We start from the raw sequence: 8,060 nt of genomic DNA, 5'->3' as shown, positions 1-8,060 counted from the left end.
ATCATGAAGAGCTTAAATGTACGCCCACCAATAGTGGGCCCCCTCGTGGTATATAACCGCAGTGACCCCACTGCTCACCTCCTTTTTCTCTTCATTTAGCCGATTTAGCGGCTCAGGAGTCCGCAGGTGCGGTGTGTGTGTCACTCACTCTGGTTACTCCAACAGGGAGCCGGCTCTGAGAGCTGTTTCTTTAGCGACCGACACATCACTGCATCATTCCCTTTCCTAATGTCCTGAAGAACGGTCCGGAGCGCAGGCGGAGTGTTTAGCTAACCTGCAGGAAATGTTGACGACAGTTATCCAGAAAGTAGCTAAGGGTTACCAGAGATGTTTCTGAGGTGTTCGCTAGGTACTTTTAGGATTTAAAAAGTCAAGAAGGGGGTCTGAGAAGCTGCTAGAAATAGCGTCAAAGTCACCAAGTTGGCAACACTGTGGAGGAGCGCTTCATTTGCAACTCAGGGCAGCGCAAGTGAGAGGAGCAAATAATCGGCTTGTTTTGTTTTTTATAATCGTTCAAAACTCAGATCGTAATCGTGATTAAAATTCGATTAATTGAGCAGCCTTAAGTATAATACACAGAATATGAAGGATATGAGATCTATGGTGTAAAAAGTCGGCCTAATTTTTGGTGTAGTGGTTGCTACCACCGGGGCTCACTGTGTTTCAAAGTGGACAAAGCTTTATCCATAAGGCATCAATAAACAATCACATGAGTCCACACAGATCAGAAGCCCTTAGCCTGTAAACTCTGTGGTCAAAGATTTCTCCAAAAGACAACTTTAAACAGACACATGAGAGTCCACACAGGGCTCAATGAACTCCTTTAACTACACAAGTACCAAAAAGATCATTGTAGTATCTAGATCCTAGATAGTATTGCAACCCTGGTTGTTGTCCTGTACCCTAGATCAGGGTCTCTTCCAGACCATGAGCCACCTCTTCCTGTCCTGCAAGCCCCATATTGTGGCCACTAAGCTGTAAATGTTTCCATCAAGAGGTGGCTCAGTATTGTTACACAATGATGAGCTGCTGACCTAAGGTCTCACTTTTAGAGTGTTGCTGAAAAGTGTAGAACGCCATTTAAGGCTTAATCCGCCTAGCCTGCTGGTGGTGGTCAGAGGGATCGGTGTAAAGCACTTACACCCCGCTTCTCCTCCAGCTTCACTGGCTGCCAGCCAACTTCAGGGTTCATTTCAAGATCCTGGTTCTGGTCTATAGGGCCTTACATGGACAAGCACCATCTTACATTGGTGATCTTAGTCCCTACACCCCCAGCAGGTCCCTGAGGTCCAGTGACCAAAGCCTACTGGTTGTGCAGCACCAGGCTAAAGGTCAAAGGTGACAGATCATTTGCTGCTGTGGCCCCCAGACTCTGGACCTCTCTCCCCCTGAGCCTGAGATCAGTGGACTCAGTGGTCTCCTTTAAGAAGCAGCTGAAGACTCAGCTGTTCAGGCTGGCTTTGAGAACAGTCTCTCCTGCTTCCTAAAGCTCTTTATTTTATTTAGGATCTGAACTAATCTTATCTATTTAAGAGCATTATAACTTGTTGTGTTTCTGCCTTGCTCTCTCTTTCACACTGGAAGCTTTTATAGAATATGGTCTGTTAATCTGTTCTATTCTGTTTTAATAAACCTTCGCTCACCTGCGCTCCAGCCTTCCTGTTTTTGATTCCCAGTGTCCATCAGCTGTGCAGCACCATTTTGTAAGTGGGTGATGCACAGAGTGCTCTGCTCTGTAAGATGAACACATCAAGCTCCTGGCTGATGGTAGTCTCTGTCTTTGTGTCCAATGATGAAGCCTGTCTCCATTGTCCTATCACTAACCCATGGTGCTCTGGAGACAACCCGTCCATAAACACCTCAGAAACTGAAGACATGATTCTGGACTTGAGTGAAAAACACAACAGTTACACATGTACTATATCTTTATACTGAGTATTTATTATATTATATTACATATGAGGAATATTTATTCTAAATAGAAACTTATGTTTTACTTTTGCCCATCAGAGCTCAGAGTGGTCAAAACAAGAGCGTCGCCCTCTGGTGGCCTCATTAAGCATTACATGAAGCTCTAATGACCAAATCAGCACCTTCCCAACACTTTTTATTTGTTTCTCAGAGCTGCTAAAAATAAAAGTAACCACTTCAAAAGTTTCTATCACATTCTTTATAGAAAGTAAGATTTTTTAGTTTGTTTAAAGTTCATAAGCTGAGGAGGGAGAAAGAAGCAGCCCACAGAGCCGAGGACAGAGAAAGCTATAAGGGCGCTAAGTACAGGTTCTCAAAAGAGTTGAAGAAGGCGAGATCTCGGTACAACAAGCGACTAAAGGAGCAGTTCTCTAACAATGACTCCGCCTCTGTCTGGAGAGGGCTCAGGCAAATCACAAACTACAAGCCCAGAGCCCAACATGCTGCTGACGACCTACAACTGGCTGAACAACTCAACTCCTTTTATGCAAGGTTTGAAGTGCAACACCCATCCCCCACACCCCCTACTGCACAGGTTTCTTCAGCCACTCTGGTGTCACGTGCCTCCCCCTCCACCTTCATCACTGTGAATAGTACAGTCCCCGCTGACCACCCCTCCCCCTCCACTGCCTTCTCAGTGAAAGAAAAGGATGTGCTCAGGGTTTTCCGTAAGCAAAACCCACGGAAATCCCCGGGCCCGGACGGTGTCTCCCCCGCAACCCTGAGACACTGCACAGAGGTACTGTCTCCAATCTTCACGGACATCTTTAACATCTCCTTGGAGACCTGCCATGTTCCAGCCTGCTTTAAGCTTTCCACCATTGTCCCTGTCCCTAAGAAACCCCGTGTCACTGGACTGAATGATGACAGGCCTGTGGCGCTGACGTCTGTAGTCATGAAGTCTTTTGAGCGCCTGGTCCTCCCTCATCTCAAGTCCTTCACCTCCCCCCTCCTGGACCCTCTGCAGTTCGCATACAGAGCTAATAGGTCTGTAGACGACGCCATCAACCTGGCCCTCCACTTCATCCTGCAGCACCTGGACTCCCCGGGAACCTACGCTAGGATCCTGTTTGTGGACTTCAGCTCTGCGTTCAACACCATCCTCCCTGCTCTGCTCCAGGACAAGCTCTCCATGCTCAACGTACCCAACTCCACCTGCAGGTGGATCACTGACTTCCTGACGGACGGAAGGCAGTGCGTGCGGCTGGGGAAGAATGTTTTCACTACTCAGACTATTAGCACAGGATCTCCACAGGGCTGTGTACTGTCTCCTCTGCTCTTCTCCCTGTACACAAACTGCTGCACCTCGAGCCATGACTCCGTTAAACTGATCAAGTTTGCGGACGACACCACCCTCATCGGGCTCATCTCTGACGGTGATGAGTCCGCCTACAGGAGGGAGGTGGAACGGCTGGTGTACTGGTGCAGCAGCAACAACCTGGAGCTCAATGCTCAGAAGACAGTGGAGATGATTGTGGACTTCAGGAAAGTCACAGCCCCATCTCTCCCCCTCGTCCTGTCGGACACCCCCGTCACCACTGTGGACTCCTTCCGCTTCCTCGGAACCACCATCACACATGACCTTAGGTGGGAGCCATCCATCAGCTCCCTGATCAAAAAGGCCCAGCAGAGGATGTACTTTCTGTGGCAGTTGAAAAAGGCCAAGCTGCCGACCCAGATGATGGTGCAGTTTTACACGGCCATCATTGAGTCCATCCTCACCTCCTCCATCGCTGTGTGGTACGCTGGAGCCACGGTGAGGGACAAACACAGACTGCAGCGCATTGTGCGCTCTGCTGAGAAGGCCTTCCATCTCTCCAGGACCTGTACGTCTCCAGGACTCGGGGGCGTGCAGGTCGGATAGCAGCTGACCCTTCTCACCCGGGTCACAGACTTTTTGAGCCGCTTCCCTCAGGCAGGAGGTTACGGTCCATCCAGACCAGAACCTCCCGCCATAAGAACAGCTTCTTTCCATCTGCCATTAGACTTGTGAACAGCTTATAAACACACCACCATGCTCGTCTTCTGTACTCTACATAACGTCACGTTATCGGCCATGTTACCATTACCTGCCATTTTTTATAGCAAAGTTTTATGCTAGTTTATTATATTTTATTCTACTTTATTCTATTTTTAATTATATTATTCATGTTATATGTAGCACGTTAGTACCGAAGCAAGTTCCTAGTTTGTGAATTGTTTGTTCACTGACAATGGCAATAAACCTATTCTGATTCTGATTCTGATAAAGAATAAAACTGGTCAGATTTAGATTAAAAACATCATAAAGAAAAACCTATTTTACTTGTTTTTCGTGGCTTTTGAAGAGACCACCTAAAATAATAAAAATATAACATGTTATGTGTGTTTTATTAGTCCCATTCTGAACCCACGTGTGTTTTATTCTGCTCCAGCAGGTGGCGCTAGTGCACCTTTACGCTAGTCACCGACCACCAGAAGAAGCAGAACCCGGAAGCTGCTAGCAGAGCTAGCTTGTTGTTGTTGTGGTGTGTGTGTGAGGAGAAAGTTTGAGGCTCTGCAGTAAAAATGTCTTCACTTCAGTCTCTGGGAGAGTTGATCAGCTAAAGCGACTAACTGCTGCTGCTGCAGAAATCTTCTCACCGGGCTGTGGGAACTTTCTTCTCCTCCTCAACAACTTGGTGGAGTTCTTTCCAGAAGCAGAGAAGATATTCTGCGGTCTTCGTGACAATCGGAGCTCCAGAATCAGGTTGTGGGTGAGAAAAGCTTTTCTCTAGACTTCCTGCCCTCTGGATCTGCTGCTGGTCCTTTGGCCAGAACCAAAGCGTTGGATCTTTAATCTCCTGCGTTGTTCTGAAGCAGCATCTTAATCAGCTCTCCTGCTTTGTTTCTATTGCAGCTGTTAGCTAAACACGGCTAAAGGAAACCTGCTACCACTTCAGGATCATCCATCAGCTGGGACTGATTCATCGTGTGTTCTTCACCACCTGGACCTGGACAGCATGGACACAGGTAGGGCTGCCACCTTTCAGATATGGAAATAAGTAAATGAGTTGGAGAAGTGGGTTTTCTCTTAGACAGCTGTGTTATTCACACAGGTGTGAAACATCTGTAAAAGCCAGATCTGGTGCAGGAAAATGGCTGAACAGGGAGTGGGGACACACTTTTCCTTCTGCGGTTGTAAGTGATAATAATAATAACAATAATAATAATAATAATAATAGTAGTAATAATAATAATACATTAAACTTGTATAGCGCTTTTTAGGTCAGTCAGGCTTCACAAAAAAATGCAATAAACACATAATAAAACAACATGAAACATAGTAAACAGACTGGGGGATGCTGGGTTGATCTTAACAGAAGGCCAGTTTAAAGAAAAGGGTTTTAAGCAGTGACTTAAAAGTAGAAAGAGAGACGGCGTTCCTGATGTTTAGTGGGAGAGAGTTCCAAAGTGTGGGGGCAGCGGCTGCAAAGGCTCCATCCCCCATGGTGCCATGTTTTGTTCTGAAAGGAGGTTGGAGTCAGCAGAACGGAGGTGCCGGGAAGGAGAATGGCGATGGACTGATTATCTTTTTGATTTAAAAGTTGTGAAACTATTCAGAATTTCCGTGCTGCAATAAATGGTCTGCAGCGCTAAAGACACAAACAACATGCTTCCTACAGCCTCCACATGTGACTCCAGAGTGCAGTCGCTAAAGCCTGGTTCATGCTTCTCCGTCAACTCCGCAAGGGACAGACACGCACGGACTGACGGAAGCGGTTTGCTCTCATACTTCTCCGTCTCCTGGAGAGTGTTGCAAAGCAATTCCCCGGCAGGACAGCAGAGGGCGTAGCGCTGTTCTGTGGTATCCTGTCATGTATCGGTCCAGGGTCGTGTGTTTATATTGTGTTTTTTGTGTATATAAGAGACTTTTAACACGGACATATTTGTCTCTCATTCTCCTCCACCTCTGTATGCGCTCCCCACCTCTAAACCCACGTTTCCTGTCATTTCCGTCCACAAATAAAACGCTTGCTGCGCATCTTTTCACTCCTCCAGTCACGGAGAATTAAACATTCATGTTTTTAGAGTTTTTTCGCGAGGTATTCTTCAAGCTTCTCCGTGTCTGCCGCTAGTTATCCTCACCTCTCTTTGCAATGGTGGCGCTGTAAACAACAGCGGCGTCCTGACCAATCACAAGCTTGCGTAATCCGTCTCGTTCGATGGATGTTAAAAAAAGTGGGCTCGACTCCGTACGTACTTGCTTGCCTGCCGGAGCCCTACGCAAGGACGGATAATGGCGTTGCGTGTCTCCGCACTGACGCAGACGGAGACGCATGAATCAGGCTTAAGTCAGCATGCAGCTCAGTGAATTTAATGTCCTAGTCGAGTGGGTGGTGGTCTTATGGAAACATGAGAGCAAGTCAAATAGCAGCTTTAAGAGCACTCTGAGCAACAGCTGTTTTTCTACACATCTGCTCGTGCGGTCCACCGGCCAGACAGCTGAGCAGTTATGGCGTTCTTTTTAACTTTTCAACTCTATCGCTCCTTCTGTGTTTTTCTTTATTTTGGATCATGACCCCAAGGCTCTGGAATACCAGAGACTTCCTCATTCATTGGCAGCGGCAACCCGGACAACAGCCTTTCCGCCCTGTTCCTACGGATTTCTTTCCCGAGGAAATACTCCGTGGACACGGAAATTTGACAACTCATAAATACAAGGTGAACAGGAGGGGATTAAAGAAGGGTGGTGTGAGAGCGAGACTCAAGAGGGAAACACACAAACAACGAGCGCTCCCGTCCATCATCCTGGCCTATGTCCGGTCTCTCCGTAACAAGCTAGACGAGCTGCAAGCCTGCGTCAACCACTTGCATGAGTACCGAACTGCTTCTGTTCTGGCTTTCACCGAGTCATGGTTAAACAACAGTAACGATGACAGCACGCTGCACATTGATGGCTTTTCACCACCTGTTCGCCTGGACAGAGACCACGAATGCACCGGGAAGCAACATGGCGGCGGTGTGTGTCTCTATGTAAACAACAGCTGGTGCTCTACAGTCACTGTGAGGGAGAAGTTGTGCACCACAGATATCGAGCTTCTGGCTGTTTCCCTGTGCCCCTATTATCTCCCCAGAGAATTCCCACAGCTTTTCATCATCTTGCTCTACATTCACCCCAGAGCTGATGCTGCCAAAGCCACAGAGAACCTCATTAGCCGTCTGGACAAATTGGAACAATTATCACCAGACTCTCCCAAGTTCATCCTGGGTGATTTTAACCACTGCTCCCCTGACAAGTCGCTTAAAGGTTTTCAACAGTATGTTACATGCAGCACACGTCAGCAGAAGACTGGACAAATAATTCCAAGCTAATGAAGATAATTCTTCATAATCTACTTACTCCCACTTGGCAATATCTTCAGGAAATTTAAAATTCATTTTCACTGCTACGCCGATGACACCCAGCTCTACTTCTCTACCCAACCAAACCCCCCGCTCCCTTCATCCTCCCTTCTCAGTTGCCTCACCGAAGCCAAATCCTGGTTTTCTGCTAACTTTCTACAGCTCAACAGTAATAAGACTGAGATCCTCCTCACTGGCACCAAGTCATCTCTATCCAAGACCAGTTCATTCTCACTCAGCTTCGACAACACCACTTCTCCCCAGCGCCAAAGCTAAGAGCTTGGGTACCATCTTAGACAACACCTTATCCTTCATTCCTCTTATTAACAACACAATAAAAACTGCTTATTTTCATTTTCGCAATATCAAACGGCTCCGCCCCACCCTCAGTCAACACTCCACTGCTATTTTGGTCCACAGCCTGGTCACCAGTCGCATCGATTACTGTAATGCCCTCCTCTCTGGTCTCCCTTTAAAATCACTCAACAAGTTACAGTTAGTCCAAAATTCAGCTGCCCGGATAATCACCAAGACCTCCACCTTTGATCACATGACCCCTGTCCTGCAGCAACTTCACTGGCTCCCTGTCAAATACAGAATTGACTATAAGATACTTCTTCATGCCTTTAAAGCCATCCATAATCTCGCTCCCCCATATCTTTCTAATCTCCTCCACATTGTCACTCCCACTCGCTCTCCCGATCATCATCTTCACCTTCCCTGTC

This window comes from Nothobranchius furzeri, chromosome 8 (genome assembly GCF_043380555.1).
Source record: "Nothobranchius furzeri strain GRZ-AD chromosome 8, NfurGRZ-RIMD1, whole genome shotgun sequence".
In the NCBI taxonomy this organism is placed as follows: domain Eukaryota; kingdom Metazoa; phylum Chordata; class Actinopteri; order Cyprinodontiformes; family Nothobranchiidae; genus Nothobranchius; species Nothobranchius furzeri.
The sequence above is the reverse complement of the archived record's forward strand: the minus strand, read 5'-3'. Positions refer to the sequence as shown.